Below are 17,988 nucleotides of genomic sequence, written 5' to 3'. Positions count from 1 at the left end.
TTATGTACCCATTTTGTCTTCAGTGATTGTGTCGGGAGGGTGAGCATCATAGAATGCCACATTATTAGAACAAAGTGTTCTTGCATTGAGGGAGGGCTTGAGCAGAGGCCCATAGTCCATCCACATCCTAAATGTATTGCCATATAAATATATGAACATAGGCCAATACCTCTATTTTAATGAATTAATATATTTACATAAATGCACACCTATGTTTATACCTCTATCTATAAATTTTCTTCTGAGATTTTCCCTCTGTTTCCTTTCACCTTCCTCCTGTCCAACCATCATGCTAGCTCTTCTACCTATTAGTAATTCCTCTCAAGTAGATTGCTATTGCTCCAGTCACCAGGGTCTCCATGTCCTCCTCATTGTTGCTTTTCATTCCCTACTTGTTCCCCTCTTTATGGCATTGTTTGCTCACTCTTCCCCACCTCCACCTCCTCCTCCCCACAAGTCCCTCCAGAACCATGGGTCCTGTTGCTTTCTCCTGGGCCTTACTTCCCATGACTATCTTATATAGGTTGTCAAAACAACAATAACAGATGAAAAAAAGAGAAAGAAAACAAAGAATTAAATAAAAAGAGAACCAAAAAAACTAGCAGGAAAAAAACACACAAAAAGTATACATAATTCCAGATCTGTCCACTGACCTTTATGACTATCTCCCCATTGCTCCTGATAGGTTCTGGGGAACCTAGCCTCAAATCTATTTTTGGGTGGGGCTCTTCCGGAGTTTTGCTTTGCTCCTGTTGCTGACCAGTTATGTTCCCTTCTTGGTTCACCCCACTGTGGGGGTGGTCAGACCGGACTCACCCCCCACTATGTGTCCCCAGTATTGTCCTGTTGCAGTATGCTCCAGCAAGAGGACATGGTGCCTCCAGCTGTTGTTGGCCCTACAGTCCTCTGTGCTCCTTACCAGCTCCTAAGTGCAGGGCTGTCATTCTCAGGGCTTGGTGTGACAGTATGGGGTCTGGTCCCTCGCTCTCTTTTTCAATCTTGGCATGCTTTTGTATGGGCATGGGAGGCTGGCTCCTCTACCCAACCGGTAGGTTTAGTGTTGTCCTCAATACTTCTGGGGAGAGGGAGAGCTCAGTTTGGTGCTGACTGGGGGCAGCCCTGTAGACCTCTCTGTTAATGAGTTGCTCCATGTGGTTACGTTGTCCTCAAGGTTTGGTGCACCCTGGTGGCATCTGCACTCACACTCCCATTTCTGTAGAGACGTAAACAATATCCTCCCCCTGGGTGGGTTAGTGCTCTACTCCCTGAGTGCCATGTCTCACTCTTTTTCCCCCTTTTCTCCCTCCCCACCTTTCCCCTTCTTTGTGTAGGAATGACATGCGCATCCTTGGGTTTGGTCTCTCCCCTGCCCGATTACCTATACCACATCCTGTAGAGTGTGAGATAAGTATCTTTTCTTCTGTACTTACTGTGCTGATTATACTTACCTCAGGGGACTCATGTTGTATTTGTCCTTTTGTGATTGGCTAATTTTGCTTAGCATAATTTCCTCCAAATCTTCCCATGAGGTGAGGTGCTTCATGAGATATCATTGCTTTTTTGTGATGCGTAGTACTCTATTGTGTGTGTGTGCCAGAGTTTTCTTTCGTTCTTTTTCTTGTGTGTGTGTGTGTGCCAGAGTTTTCTAAGCCACTTGTCTATCCATGGAAATTTAGGTTGTTTTCAATTCTTTGTGATTGTGAATTGTGCTGCAATAAACATTGGTTTACAGATGACTGGCTGTGATCTCTTTCTTACCTCTTCTGGGTATTTGCGCAGCAGAGGGATTGCTGGGTAGTAAGGTAACTCAATTTCTATTTGCTTTAAATATCACCAGATGGCTTTCCACAATGGAAAGCCACCAGTGACCAGCAGCAGCAGAGGAGCGTTTCTATCTCGTCACTACTCCGCCAACATTTGCTGCTCTCTGATTTTGGCTATCCTCAAGGGTGTTAGGTGCTATCTCATGGCTGTCTTCATTTGCATTTCTTTGATGGCTAACATTCGGAAGCATTTTCTCATATGTTTATTGACCATTCCCATCTCTTCCCTAGTGAAACTTCTGTTCAGGTCTTTTGCCCACCTCCTCAGGGAGTTAACTGTTTTCTTCTTTGTGCAGGCTAGCACGGCATTGCAGATTTTAGTAGTAAGCCCTTTGTCTGTTGTGTCACTGCTAAAAATCCTCTCCCAGTCTGTGGGTTCTCCTGTTACTCTCTTGGTGAAGTCTTTCTATGTACACAGGAGTTTTATCCTTACTGTGTCCCATTTGTTGATTTCAGCTTCATCTTTGTATGTACCCTTCCCTATTACAGTTAACCTGCACCAAGGTTCTTAGAGTTGTACCGATTCTTTCATTGATGGTCCTGATAGTTTGGGGTTTTATTTCTAGGTCTGTGATCCACCTTGAGTTTGTTCTTATGCATGGGGTGAGGTAAGTGTCTTGTTTCATTTTTCTACATTTGGACATCCATTGTGTCTAGCACCACTTGTTAAAGAGGGCATCTACCTCCCACTTGATGTTTTTGAGGCCTGTGTTGAAGATCAGTTGTCTCTATGCTGATGGTTTTATTTCTGGTCTGAGTATATATCATTATTCCAGTACCATTCTGTTTTGACCACTGTGGCTGTATAGTCGGTGTTAAAGTCAGGTAAGATGATCCCTCTGACTTTGTCCTTCTTCTTGAGCAGTTTTCTGCTAATTTGTGGCTTCTTCCCTCTTCATATGAAATAGTTGGTCACTTTTTCCAATTCTTTGAAGAAGGTTCTTGGTATTTGAATTGGGATAGCATTAACTTAAATAATGCCTTGGGTCAGATTGGTATCTTTACTATATTGAATCTTCTGATCCATGAGAATGGGATATTCTTCCATTTTTGGAGGTCACTTTTGGTTTCCTGTAGTAGGGTTCTGTAGTTTTCCTTGTGTAAGTCTCTTGTTCTTTTGCTTAGATATATCCCTAGACATTTCAGTTTGTTCTTGGTTATTGTGAAGGGTATTGCCTTCTTGATCTCTTCCCTTGTCTTGTCCAATGGATATAGTAAACCAGTAGACTTCAGTTTGTTAATCTTGTATCCCACCACTCTTCCATACTCCTCTATTGCTGCCAGTACTCCTGTTGTGGAACTTTTGGGGTTTTCAATGTATAGAATCATGTGGTCTCCAAATAGTGATAATTTCACCTCCCCCCTCCCAGATGGATACGTTTAATGTTCTTCTGCTTCCTTATATTGTTATATTGTGACATTAGGAAGGCTGAGGACTGCTGATCTATCTTAATAGATAGTTTGGCAGGATACAGCATTCTCAGGTTGGCTATTTTTTCTTGCAGCTTTTGGATGATGTTACTCCACTCTCCTCCTCTTCATGGTATCTATGTGTAGGTCTGAGCAAATGATTGCCTTTTTTTCTCTGGCTGCTCTTAAAATTTTCTCTTTTCATCAAAGTTGGATAATTTGACTATTATGTACCTTGGTGAGTTATTCCTGGGGTTTAGTCTAATTAGTGTCCTCTCTGCTTCCTTTATGAATGTCTGATTCTCATTCATTAAGGTGGCAAAGTTTGCTTGTTAATTTCGCTGTTGACTTCGTTGTGTCTTCTCCTGGAAGACCAATTATTCAAATATTATTCCGCTACATAGCATCTGTCATTGTTCTCAGGTTGTTTTCCACCTGAGATTATCTTGTTTTAACTGTCTTTCCCATTTGTTGAATTCTACCTGATTGTCCTTGAGATTGCTGGCCTTATTCTCAGCCTCCTCTAGTCAGTTGGTGATTTCCGTGATCTTGTGTTTTGCTTCTGTTACCTCATCCATTAGTTCTTGTATTTCCCTTTGTTGTGTAGACTTCATCTCCTCTGTAATGGACTTCATCCCCTCTATCGTGGACCTCATCTCTATCATTGCGTCCTTATTCTGTGTTGCTTTCTCCTACTTTGTATTACTCCAAGCAGCATTCTGAAGATTTCTTTTTGTTGCAGATCAACATCTGTTTCTTTTATGAACGTTTTTAGATTTCGAACTTCTTCCACGGTGCGTTTTAATTTTCTTGTTGAGAGTGTTGAGCTATGTTACTATCTGTGTGTTATTTTGGACGAACTGGATGCCATGTTCCCAGGAGCCTGAGGGGCCCTGAGCTCTTTCTCTCCATGACTGCTAAGAGTGGCTTCAGGGACGGATTGCCTGTGACCTAATGTGGGGGTGACTGAGCTGAAAGGGAAGGTAATATTCTACAACAGGGTGGAAATAATTCAAAGAAGCTAATGGGAGATTTGATGAGTAGTTAAGTTTTTATTTTATTTTTTTGTTTTGCTTTAGATATTTGAAATACACGTTTATTCTGATTCTAAATGAAAAGGAATGGGAATGGTAGATTCCAAACTAAATCCCACCAATGAATACTGTGATATGACTATAGCAGGCTTGTATGTGAATTTCAAGAAAGAAGCAAATGTGTTCCAACAGCTAGATATACGGGTCCAAAAAAAGCAAACGAAGGTTTTAGTTGCCACACTCACTTCAAAGCTCATTCATCTCCTTCAGCACCCCAAGTTTAGCACATTCTGCTCAGTCATATAAGAATAGTGGCAAACACACTGCACCACTGACAGTTGCCTCTAAAGCCAGACTTCTGATTCTAGGCTCCAGCATCGTTCTCTCACAGGCCATCATCCTCATCTGGGAGAGCGGTTGTCTATGCAACCTCTAACTAAGGTTCATATTGTGCTGTCTAAGCTGTGTCCATAAAAACCTCTGTTGGGACAAGAGCAGGCATTGCAACAAACTCCAAGTTAGGATTGCCAGTTCATTCTCTAGCAAGCAAAAGGAAAGACTTATCAAAGTTGTAGTTACTTTTGGCAGAAATATCATAGCACTGAAGGTTCTGCTTTGGATGGAAGATGATGAATTTTGCCTTACCTTTCCTGTTCTTAATGTCCACTCTGTTGCCACACAGCATGATGGGTATGGTTTCACATACTTGAACCAGATCCCTGTCAGTAAGGCACATTCTTGTAAGTAATCTTTGAGGTTATGTCGAACATTATAGTACAGTGGCACACTGGGCTTGGATATAGTTGCCATCTCTCAGTGCTCCAAATTTTTTCCCACCAGGCATATCCCACACATTGATAGGTCCTCTGTTAGCATGGAACACAAGGGGATGGGCCTCAATGCCTAGGGTAACTACATACTTCTCAAATTCACCAGTCAGATGATGTTTACAAATGTTGTGTTTCTAATACCACCATCACCGACCAGTATTAGTTTGAACTGGACTTGGGGTTCTCCTTGTGTGGCTACTGTGATGGAACTTCTGGAAGTGTCCACACTGTGCTTGACTGAAGGCAACAAAGATGGCAGAAACCTCACAGTTATGTTTTTAATAAGAAAAATTAGCTACCTGAAATGGAAACCCCAACCTAATTCACAATAAAAAGGGTGTTTTTTTTAAACGAGTGTCAAAGACTAGTCTTTTTTTTTTAAAAACATTTTATTAGGGGCTCATACAACTCTTATCACAATCCATACATATACATACATATCAACTGTATAAAGCACATCTATATATTCTTTTCCCTAATCATTTTCAAAGCATTTGCTCTCCACTTAAGCCCTTTGCATCAGGTCCTTTTTCCCCCCTCCATCCCCACTTCCCCTCCCTCATGAGCCCTTGATAATTTATAGATTATTATTTTGTCATATCTTGCCCTATCCGGTGTCAAAGACTAGTCTTCCCAGCAGTCTGCCCTCTCATAAGCCTTATAGAAATTGTTTCTCTTGGCTTTTTCCTTGCTGTTGGCCTCTGACTATTAAAAGTTCCATTCCAAAGAAAGATGATCCAATAGAAATTGGAAATTATCAAATAACATCATTAATATTATACATGAGTAAAATTTGGCTGTCAACGATTTAAAAACCAACTGTTAAGTTCATCATCTGGGTTCTGCTAGAAATCTGAGCTATATTCAGAAGATAATGTGACATGGAGGAAGGATATCACTGCTGGTATCCGATGGATCTTGGCTGGAAGAAGGATACCAGAAAAATGTTTGACTCTTTTATTAATTTTGCAAAGTCATTCAACTGTGTGGATCCTAACAGACTATGGATAACATTAAAAATAATAGTAAACCCAGATCACTGTGCTCATGGGGAACATGTACATAAACCAAAGGGCAGTTATTTGGACAAAATGGTTAAAAAGATGAAGAAATGGTTAAAATTATTAAAAGTCAGAAAAAGTTTGCATCAGGGTTGTATCCTTTTACCATAATTATTTAATCTGTATACTGAAAAATAATTTCCAAAGCTGGACTCTTTGAAGAAGAATAAGGCATCAGAATTGCAGGTCAAGAACTACAGCTTTGAATAATTAAACTTCAACAAAAAAGCAAAAATTCTCAAAATTGGACCAATAAACAAAATCATAATAAAGAGAAAAATTTGAGGTTGCCAAGGATTTAACTTTATTTGGTTTCATAATCAACACCCATGGAAGCACAGTCAAATCAAATGACATATTTCATTCCACAGATCTGCTGCAAACATCATTTTAAAGTTACACAAAGATGTCAATTTGAACACGAAAGCACAACTGACACCAATCATGCTATTTTTAATCGCCTCATCTGGGACATCAAAGAATAACTGACTATTTTAAATTATGGTATTGGTGAAGAATGCTAAATGTACCATAGACGGATAGAAGAATAAGCAAATCTGTACAGCGGAAGTTTCTTTAGAAGTAAGGATGGCAAGACTCTGTCTTATGTACTTTGGAAATGTTGTCAGGGGAGTCCAGTCCCTGCAGATTTGTTAAAGTGGAGGGACAATGGAAAAGAGCAAAGCCCTCTAGGACAGGGATTGGCACAGTGGTTGCAACAATGGGCTCAGGCATAGGAACAATGATCAGGATGGAGCAGGGTCGTGCAGGGTTTTGTTCTGCTGGGCATAGGGTTGCTATGCGTTAGAACCGACTAGATGGCACCCAACAACAGAAACAGTAGTCCCTTCACCAATATGGCCTAAGAGACCAGAATGGTCGCATCCTATTGTTTAATCATAACACTTGGATTGCGTCTTGTTGAATATTTCCTTACCATTGGTTCTTTAAGAAAGCATAAAAATGTATAGCAACATTGATCTCTGTGCCACTTTCCTCGCCCCTTTCCCTCCACCTATGTTGTTGATGTTATTGAGTTGGTTCCAATTCATGTCGACCCTATGTACAACAGAACAAAGCACCCCCTGATCCTGCAACACCCTCACAATTATTCTTATATTTGAGCCCATTTTTGCAACCACGGTGTCAAGCTCGCTTGTTAAGTAAGGGTCATCCTCTTTTCATCACCCCGCTACTCTACCCAGCATGATGTCCTTCTCCAGGGACTGGCCTTTCTTGATAATAGGTCCAAAGTCTGTGAGACAAAGTCTCATCAATCTTTGACCCTAAGCAGCATTCTGGTTGTACGTCCTTCGAGACAAGTCTGCTCATTCTTTGGCAGTCCGTTGTACTTTCAATAATCTTCTTCAATTGTATGTGATCTCCCTTATTCAATGTCACATGCATATGAGGTCACTGAAAATACCATGGCCTGGGTCAGGGGCACCTTAGTCCTCAAAGTAACAGCTTGACCTCTCAACACGTTAAGGAGGTCTTGTGCAGCAGATTTACATAACTATGTAATGTGTCTTGTGATCTCCTGATTGTTGCTTCCATGACCATTGATTGTGGAAGCAAGCAAATAAAATACTTGACAACTTTGATATTTTCTCTGTTTACTATGCTGTTACTTATTGGTCCAGTTGTGATGATTTTGATCTTCTTTACATTGAATTGTAATTCATACTGAAGACTAAAATCCTTGATCTTCATCAGCAAGCACTTCAAATTCTCAATTTCAGCAAGCAAGGTTGTGTCATCTGCATATCATAAGTTGTTAATAAGTCTTCCTCCAATCCCGAGGCTGCCATATTCATCTTCATATAACCCAGCTTCTCTATACTTAGACTCCAACATATTCTGAACTCACCAAAGACACCAGAACCCACTGTAGGAATGCGGATGGTAAATGCCTGGAGGCCCAGCCACCCCCACGGGCCTTCCACAACAGGTTCCCTGCAGAGGAGTGCAGGTGCGAATCATACGACCGAACTACCACTGCTCCCTTAGTAAAACCAAACCGACTGTCATGGACTCATAAAGATGCTATAGAGGATTTCTGAGACTGTAAATCTTTACGTCAGCACGTAGCCTCCTCTTTCCCCTGTGGAGTGGCTGGTGGGTTTGAAAATCCATCCTTGAAGTTAGCAGTCCAAAGTTTGCTCTACCGGCTCTAAGGTTTGTCCATAACAACAGTACATCCCTAAAGATGTAGTGAGAATCAAGAAGTAAGATAGGCCATTTAAGGCATGCTTATCACAGACTACAGGAGCCCTGAGGGTGTTGTGGTTACAAGGTGGGCTGCTAACCACAAGCCCAGCAATTTGAAGGCACCAGATATTCCATGGCCTTCGGCTTCTCTAAGTGCAATGGGCAGTGGTCGTGGATGCGGTGGTAGTAGTGGGTGGGGTGGTGGTTGTGGGTGGGGTGGTGGTCATGGGTGGAGTGGTAGTAGTGGGTGGGGTGGTGGTTGTGGGTGGGGTGGTGGTCATGGGTGGGGTGGTGGTCGTGGGTGGAGTGGTAGTAGTGGGTGGGGTGGTGGTCATGGGCGGGGTGGTGGTCGTTGGTGGGGTGGTGGTTGTGGGTGGGGTAGTGGTCATGGGTGGGGTGGTATTGTGGGTGGAGTGGTAGTAGTGGGTGGAGTGGTGGTCGTGGGTGGAGTGGTAGTAGTGGGTGGGGTGGTGGTTGTGGGTGGGGTGGTTGTCATGGATGGGGTGGTGGTCGTGGGTAGAGTGGTGGTCACGGGTGGAGTGGTAGTAGTGGGTGGGGTGGTGGTCATGGGTGGGGTGGTGGTCGTGGGTGGGGTGGTGGTCGTGGGTGGAGTGGTGGTAGTGGGTGGAGTGGTGGTTGTGGGTGGGGTGGTGGTCATGGGTGGGGTGGTGGTCGTGGGTGGGGTGGTGGTCGTGGGTGGAGTGGTGGTAGTGGGTGGAGTGGTGGTTGTGGGTGGGTTGGTGGTCGTGGGTGGGGTGGTGGTCGTGGGTGGGGTGGTGGTCGTGGGTGGAGTGGTGGTCGTGGGTGGAGTGGTGGTCATGGGTGGGGTGGTGGTCGTGGGTGGAGTGGTAGTAGTGGGTGGAGTGGTAGTAGTGGGTGGGGTGGTCATGGGTGGAGTGGTAGTAGTGGGTGGGGTGGTGGTCATGGGTGGGGTGGTAGTAGTGGGTGGGGTGGTGGTCATGGGTGGGGTGTGGTCGTGGGTGGGGTGGTGGTCGTGGGTGGAGTGGTAGTTGTGGGTGCAGTGGTGGTTGTGGGTGGGGTAAAAGGGAGCTGATGCCAAGGAGTTCAGGAAGAAAAAGAATGTTTTGTACAGTATTGCTTGATGTGATTGAACTACAAGATGATATAATATCTGTATTAACTCCCACATATGGTTTTGAAAAACAAAGATTCACAGCATCAGAAACTCACAGGGGCAGTTCTAGTGTATCTTATGAGTCAGAATGGACAGGATGGTGGTACGTCTGGTTTGGGGACGTTTTCGGCACACTCCATAAAGGCTAGTCCCATACCCAGTTTACTTACGTTCATCAAGTAGGTATTAATTTTGGGAAACCGCCGTCATCTTTTCTTAGTTCTCTCTCTGTTTAGCACAGAGTTTTCTAAATCACTAGTAGAAATTAAACATGTGCAAGCACTTCTCTCCACAATTAATGATTCAACAGATTAAAAAAATCAGCCACAATAGGACCATCCATTTGCCTTAATCAGGAAAAATAAACTCTGTGGAGCGTTAAGGTTGCAGGGAATAAATACAGACTGTTCTAAGAAGGAGAGGGAAAGCAAGCAAGCAAACAAAACCAAACAACAGGCAATAACAAGAACTTAAGCGCCATCTACAGCACACAGAGATATTCACAAGGGATGAAAGGAGCCGATAAGGTACAGACTACCAAACCCAAAACTCACTGCCTGATAGTGAAGGGTCCAATGGCCCCTGTGAGTTTTGGAGACTGTAACTGTCACCAGGAGTAGAAAGCCCAGTTTTTCTTCCAAGGTTGTACCCAGTGGTTTCGATCTGCTGACTTGTGAATCGAAGCCCAGCCTGTAAGCATTCCACCACCAGAGCTCCTAGGCCAGATCCCAGGTCTGGTCAACAACTTTGAAACTGAAATTCCTGTATTGAAAATGATAAGTATACATAGAAAAGTATTTTTCTTTTTACTAAAATGTATACAAGGGGGGTACCCCCCAAAAGCCAGCATTGTGCTGGGTGGAGTGGAGTTTTTGTAGTGTGCATTTTTCCTGCTAGGCAAGCATTGAGCAACTTGCTCTGAGTTAGTGCACCCAGAGGTGTCACCTGGGAAGTGTCTCTCCGGTCACAGTGAATTTTGTTGTGCAAGCAGTTTCACTTGAATCTCATTTTTTTGTGATGGCTGATTTAAGCGACCAGCATGTGGTATGAAATTTTGTTTCCTGCTTTGGAAAAATGCTGCAGAAACTGTTGTGATGTTGACCACAGGTTACAAGGACGGTGCTAGAGGGGGAAATTCAAGGGTACTAGACGTTTTCTCATTTCAAAAAAGATGAAACGTTGATTGATGACAAACCTCGTCCTGGACGTCCGTCAACTTCCTGAATGGACAAAAATGTCAACTTGTCATACATTTGGAGTTTGTTTCACTAGGTCAGACTGTTAACCGAGTTTTTTATTTAGAGGTTTTGGAAAGATTGTTTAACAGTGTGTGAGAAAAAAGGCCTGCTTTGTGACAGATGAGGAACCGCTTTTGCCACCATGACAATGCACCTGCTCATGCAGCCATCTCAGTGTGCCAGGTTTTGGTAAAAGAAATAGCATGCCTCTCTTGCCCAAACACCTTACTTACCTGACCTCACTCTCTGCGACTTCTTTTTGATTCCACGCATAAGGGAGGGCATGAAAGGACAGTGATTTGATGATGTAGAAGAGGTGAAGAAAAACGAGGGAGTGCTGTCAGCCATCCAAACAGATGAGTCTGAAAAATGTTTCCAAGAATGAAATGGCAGTTTTGTAAAATGGATTAAGTGTAATAAAGAGTACTTTGAAGGTGATAAGGTTGTTTTGGGGAAAAAATACATAGCTTTTGGCGGGGGGACTTCCAATTTTTGTGTGTACCCTTTCATATTTGTATGTGCATTTGTAAATTTATATATATCGAAAAATCTTGACTACTTAATCCCGGTTTGATCTTGGAAGAGCACTATATGGAACCTCAGCTCCCTCGACTGTAAAATGAGACTGATACTATAAACCTAAACCAGGTGGCTTTAATGGCTGAGTGAGATGATGTATGTAAAACTCAAGCCCGGAGACTGAAGCGGAGACATCTAGTAGCAATCATGAGACTATGCTGAAGTGATACCAACAGTTCCTGTGGTTTTTTTCTGACCCAAAGTTTGGCCAGCTGAGTCCACCGAGGAGCCTTAGAAGAAAGGGCTGGTGAGATACTTCAGAAAACTCAGCCACTGAGCAAGGTCTGGAGCACTGTTCTACTCTGATATACATGGATTCACCATGACTCGGAATTGACTTGTCAGTAACTCATTTTTATTGGCTTATTTGCTCATTTATTCAACAAGTATTTCCTGAGATCCTACAGTGCACTAGATTCTCTCTGGATGTTAAGGATTCAACAGTAAACGAAAACATCCTGAGCCTTTCCCATCGTGTACAAGGAGGCTTCAAAAAGTTTGTGGAAAATGGAATTACAAGATAGTATAAAACCCAACAGCCAAGATCTCACTCAAGTGGGGAAAATTGAAGGCAGTCCCCCTGTGAACAGGAACTAGACAAGAATGTCCCTATCACCACTCTTACTCAACATTGTGCTGGAAGCCTAAGCCAGACCATTAGACAACAACAACAACAACAAATGGGAAAAGATGACATGAAACTATCACCATGTGCAGATGGTATGATTTTAGATGCAGAAAACCCCAAATACTACAAAAGGTTGTTGGAACCAACAGAAAGATTCAGCAAAATCAATTGGATTCCTGTACACTAACAGAGAGAGCTCAGAAAAAGAAATCAAGACAACGATACTATTTACAACAGCCATAAAAGTTGAAATACTTTAAGAATAAACATAGCCAGAGAAAACAGAAGACTTGTTCGAAGAAAAGTACAGAATACTACAGGAAACCTACATAAGTGGAAGAATATTCCATTTCATGGATAGGAAGGCTCATCTTGGTGAAGATGTTACGCAAAGCAAGAAAATCACTGCCATTGCGTCTGATCTGACTCATCGTGACCGAATAAGGCAGGCAGAACTGCTCATGTGGGTTTCCGATATTGTAACTGGACAGGGGTAAAAGCCTCTTCTTCTGTGGAGCAGCTGGTGATTTTGAACTGCTGACCTTGCAGTTAGCAACCCAATGTGTGACCATTATGCCACGAGGGTGCCTCAATTGAACATTAGTGCATTTCATATCTTGCAAGTGAAGAAAATAAACAAAAAAACCCTCCATTTGACAAAGAAGAAATACTCAAAAACAATTGCAGTTCTCCATTCTGCAACAGGCCACCTGCTCATAGCTGGAAATGAGAAATGCCCGTTCCATATTGCCTTTGCTTTCAGCAAGTACCACGGTTGCTCAGAGTTATTTGCCCGGTAGGATAACCCGAGCCTTAACTCTGGCCTATTAGCAGTCATGTCAGAGTTGTGTTGCCTTAGAGGTGGCCTAGGGGCTACATGCTGGGTTGCTAGCCTCTAGGTCACCAGTTCAGAAACACGAGCCGCTCTGTGGGAGAAGATGACGTTTTCTACCCCCGTGAAGAGTTACAATCTCGGAGAACCACAGAAGCAGCCTGCCCTCTTCTACAGGGTTGCTGTGGGTCAGAATCAACTTGATGGCAGTGAGTTTGTTTTGTTTTAAATGACTGGTCCCCGCCCGCAATCTAGAGCCCTAAGTAGCCCGGTGGCATTCTTAATTTCTAGTGCAACGGACTGAGTGTCTCTGGGTGCAAGTTTTCCTCACTTTGGAAGTTAGGCTTCCAGACACACAAAGCATTGGGTCACAGGGGCAGCAACCAAAATAATTTTTGAGGAGGCCACTGGGGGTAATAATGAGTGGTGTCATTCCCACGCCTAGTTTCCTGGAACCATGAGTCATGGTTGTGGTAGAAACAGCACTACATGTTGGAATCTGGTTCTATGCATATACAGCCTCCTGGAGAACATTACCCCACCCTGCAAGGTGTCGCTCTAATGGTGACTTTAGAAGGACATTCCATTGTTTTATCAAGTCATTTTCCCAGGACAATGGAAAATACGATAAGACCAGTAAATTCCTTGACCGTGAGCAATTGTTGAACTTCAATTGCTGTGAAGTGTCCCTTAATCTGAGAAAATGCTGTGTGGGATAGCATGATGGTAGATAAGACGTTCTATAACTCCATGATGGTGCTTTTGGGAGAAGCACTGTTTGTGGGAAGGAAAATCCATACCCAGAATTAGTGTGTATTCTGATAAGAACGAAACACTTCCCTTTGCACGATGGAAGTGGTCCAGGTAGTCAGCTTGTCACTAGGTGGCTGGCTGGTTGCTGCAGGAATGGTTGCATATGATGAACTAGACTTACAATTGCTGCGGACAGATTGGGCGGTAAGCAGTGGCTGTCGTCAAGTTAGTCTTGTTGAATGGAAGTCAGCATGTTGCTGAGTCCTTGTATAACCTCTATCCCTACCACCAGGGTGACTTTGTGCTTAAACACACTGGGTAATGGCAGGACTGGGTAGAGGAAAAAACGTGTCACATTTCTGATTGGGTCAGATTACTTGATTATTAAAATCCTCCACTGTAGAACCTATCTTCTGATCCTGGTCACCAATCTTCCAATCATGTTCCTTCCAAGTCTCTGATCATCCAGGCAAACCATTGCCACACCCACAGATCAGTTTAGCGTTGCATACCTGCTCACTTTTCCTTCCAAGCAGGGAACAACCAGGGAACCACTTACATTTCTGCACACTGCGAGCATCTCTCCTCACTCAACTGAGGCCTCGCACAGTGCTGCCGCACTGCTCTGTGCGCTTCACGGGGTGCCTGCAGATTGCACAGCATCATCTACTAACCAGTGACGAGTTTTCCTCAATTGACTGATCCTAAGAAGCTCCCCCATGGGCCATAGGTGGAGACCGGGAGAGGGAAGGTAATGAGACCCAAGAATAAAGATCATGGACAGATGGGTCACTTCCTTATGCAGCTGATGCCCAATCTCATATATACCACTTCCACTTAATGTCCAACTGTATAATTCTGTGGGTCAAACAACACTCAGTTCATGATGGACAATTGGGGTCATATGGTGACTTAATTGGCAAGGGTTAGGCATTCAGTTTCTACTAAGGCCCAGTAACACCCCTGAAGTTGTTTCTCAAAAGGAAAGTAATTCTCTGGAGAGGATGGCAGGATTTGGTTCTAAAAATCCCAAGGGTTTGTGCTGTGATTCACCAGGAGGGGCCTGCCAGTTATTTCAAACAGCATCTGTATCTGTCTGCTATTGCCACTTCGAGTACTATTGGATCAGCTGGCTCATAGGACACAAGTGGCAAAGTGACTTGCACAGCAACCTGACCCTGATGCAGAGCCTTCTACTGCTTTGGACCCCACTCAAAACTAGCACCATTTCACGCCATTTGCTAAATAAGCCTGAGTAGCACACTCAAATGAGGGATTCGACAAAGGGGACACCAGGAACTATGCCTGCTCTTCAGTTGTAAGAGGCCAGATAATGTACTCTTCACTTTGAACTTCGCTGACATGCCTCACACCACTGGACCTGTCAAAACTCCAAGGAGGTAGACAAGCTTGATTTTTTGTTTGTTGGGTCAACGTCTCACTTTCTAGCTCACAGATGTCTTACCAGTAAGTCTCTAATCATTCACAGTTCTTCCTTACTAGGTCCAGTCAGCACAATGATGTCACCAGTGGGATATCTTGTATAAAAGAAAACCGATAAAGTTCCTTGGAGACAAAATTGTGAAATAGTGCTGGTAAGTGCCTGTACTTTAAGGTAGGACAGTGCAGGCATATTGCTGGCCTGACTACCTGAAGCCAAGTAGCTTCTGGTGATATTTTGAAACCAGAATTAAGAAAAAGGGCATTGCCTGATCAGTAACCACATACCAAGTACCAGGAAATGTGTCCATTTGTCAAGCAGTGAGTCACATCTGGAGCAGCAGCTGCAATTGAAGTCAGCACTGTGTTAAGTTTAAAATAATCAACTATCAGTTCCCGAGATCCATAGATCTGTGTTTTGGGGGGTGTGGTAGGGAAGGGAAACAGAGACCAAATAGGTGAATTAAATGAGGGATGTGGTGGGATCAAGACTTAGGCAAGTCTTCCAGGAATGAGGTATTGTTGGTGGCTTATTATTTTTCTAGGTAGAAGCAATTCCAATAGCTTTCATTTGGCCCTTCCTACCACAATAGCTCTTACTTCACATGTCAGGGATCCGGTGTAGGGGTTTGCCAGTTGCTATGTATGCCTAGTCCAAGTTATGTCTAGCACAATGATTCATTCTGGAACTGTGGAAACCACTACACAAGGATCCCACTGGACCCACTAAGATGACTAAGAGTTAAGACTCCATTAATAGCCTGACCTCCATATTCCCGTCCTCACCGGTGCACCTCAGTGACATTTTAGCTCTCCTAGAATCATCCATTGTCAATTAAGAGTCACTATCCTGTAATCCTCCAGAGTTCTGATAATTTTCTTTTCTCCAATGAGCAGTCACCCATGTAGATTTCTTTGGGGAAGGCTGGGCTAAAGATGAACAGCACACGTTTTTTGGCAGCGCAATGGGAGTCCCTCCTTACCGGGACCTGGTCTCCTCTTTACTTCAAGGACTGGGAAACTGCAAACTGTCTTAAGTCTGGGAATTGATTGAGCAGCTGTGACCCTCTATTGTTCTAATTCAAGCTAGACTGCTATCACTTGATCTAGAATTCTTTTGTTTGCACGGATCAAGTAAATATTTAGGAAACTGATTTTTCATCTATTTCACGCTTAGGGCTACAGCCCTAAATCCATGATTCAGATTTTCTGATGATTGTATTTCCTCTGCTATTATGGCGACCAGCCCATCTTTTCTTTACCAATTAAGTCCTACCACTTTAGCCACTGTCACGATGGGTGCCCCTGTAGTTAGATGTCATCCAGGGCAGCTCCCACTGTCTAATTTGACAACACAAAATAATAATCACACCAAGTCTTCAAGGAATTTTGGGCTCCCATCAGAAATCTGTTCCTCATTTTTGTGATTAAGAAAACCAAAAATATGTGCTCTGGGCTGTGAGGGCTAATCTTTGTGTCAACGTGTTGCACATCTGCAAGTGATGGGTGGAGCTCAACCCCTTAATCAGGATATAGCACAAAGCCTTTTACGCTTGTGGGGAACCTTTTCACAAGGGATGCTGGGGAGGACCGGCCTTTCTCTTGCTCTTCTCCTTGCTGCTTGCTTGGATCCTGCATCCGACTTCCAGAACCAGAAGCCCATGGCCTGCTGACCCTTGGGTTTGTCGGCATCCTGCAATGTTCCTGCCAATCTGGATTTCAGGTGACTGTGCACCCAACTGCCAGTGATACCCTCACTTCTTGTTTCCTTAGCTGGTAGCTGTGTGGGACTGGAGGGCCTCCAGCTAACATCTGTCCAATAAAATTGAGTTAGCTGACTGAGCAGCTTCTTGGATATAAATTTCTGAGTGTCATTGGTTTTGCTTTTCTATAAAATCTCGCCTAACATAGGGGCTAAGCTGGAAAAGCCACTCTAACATGTTGGTTTCCCTGTCTTTGGATGCCATTAGACAGGGGGAAAAAAATCCCATTTGATTGATTCCCCCTCAAAGTGCCAAGTGCCCTGTCCAGGGTTTCTGGGGCTGTAAAACCTTACAGGAGCAGAGTCTCCACTTTACCCCTTGGAGCAGCTGGTCGGGATTGAATGGCTAACCGTGCCAGCAGTCTCAAGCTTACCTGACAATGCCACCTTGGCTCCACTCTCACCCAAAGTGGAAAGGAAATCTGGTCCTGGATTTAGTGTAGGACCCTGCATTCCCATGAGCCAGTGAACCAGCCAAATTAGCTATTAGATCATTTCCTAACCTCATGAGCTAAAACACACAAACAAAAAAACCCACTGAATAAAGAATCTCTGCTTAGTAGATGCGTGTAAAAAATCCCAGACTGAACCACGTTTAAGTTCCTTTCCTCAGTGTCCCACTAATTTAATATTTATTTTCACACATACCAATCAATTCTCTGGGAGTGTATTGTACTTCTCTCTGGATTATACTTTGTACTTCACCTTTTGGGATTCATTACGTTTAGTTATAGGTCTGGAAGCAAAAATGATTGGCAAATGTCGTTCCCAGGAACATTTGGCAAATCCTTTTAAGTCAGCGGTTCTCAACTTGTGGGTCGCAAGCCCTTTGGGGGTCGAATGAGCCTTTCACAGGGGTCGGTCGCCTAAGACCATATTTCCAATGGGCTTCTCTATCCGCCTCCAGGCGGGTCCGCCCACATGCAGATACGCCCACATACAGGGGGCTGCATTAGGAAGGTTGAGAACCACTGCCTCACGCTGTGGCCCAGATAATGGCCCATGTCCCAGGTGGGTCCTCAGAGAAAACCTCAGCAGAAGCAACAGGGTTGATCTCACTAGATTGGAGTATGAGGGCTGGTTCTATTGGAAGGAGTGATTCCATGGAGTTTAGGGGCTCAATGTCCCCAGCTTTTGACTGTCTGCCCATCTCACATTCCAGGATCCCATTTTCCGCCAATCACACTCTAACTTCAGCCCCATTCAAGACTGGGAATTCAACTGACTTTGTAATTCAGACATTCTCATGATA

The sequence above is a fragment of the Tenrec ecaudatus genome, chromosome 5 (genome assembly GCF_050624435.1).
Source record: "Tenrec ecaudatus isolate mTenEca1 chromosome 5, mTenEca1.hap1, whole genome shotgun sequence".
NCBI lineage: Eukaryota > Metazoa > Chordata > Mammalia > Afrosoricida > Tenrecidae > Tenrec > Tenrec ecaudatus.
This window is presented reverse-complemented; position numbering follows the sequence as displayed.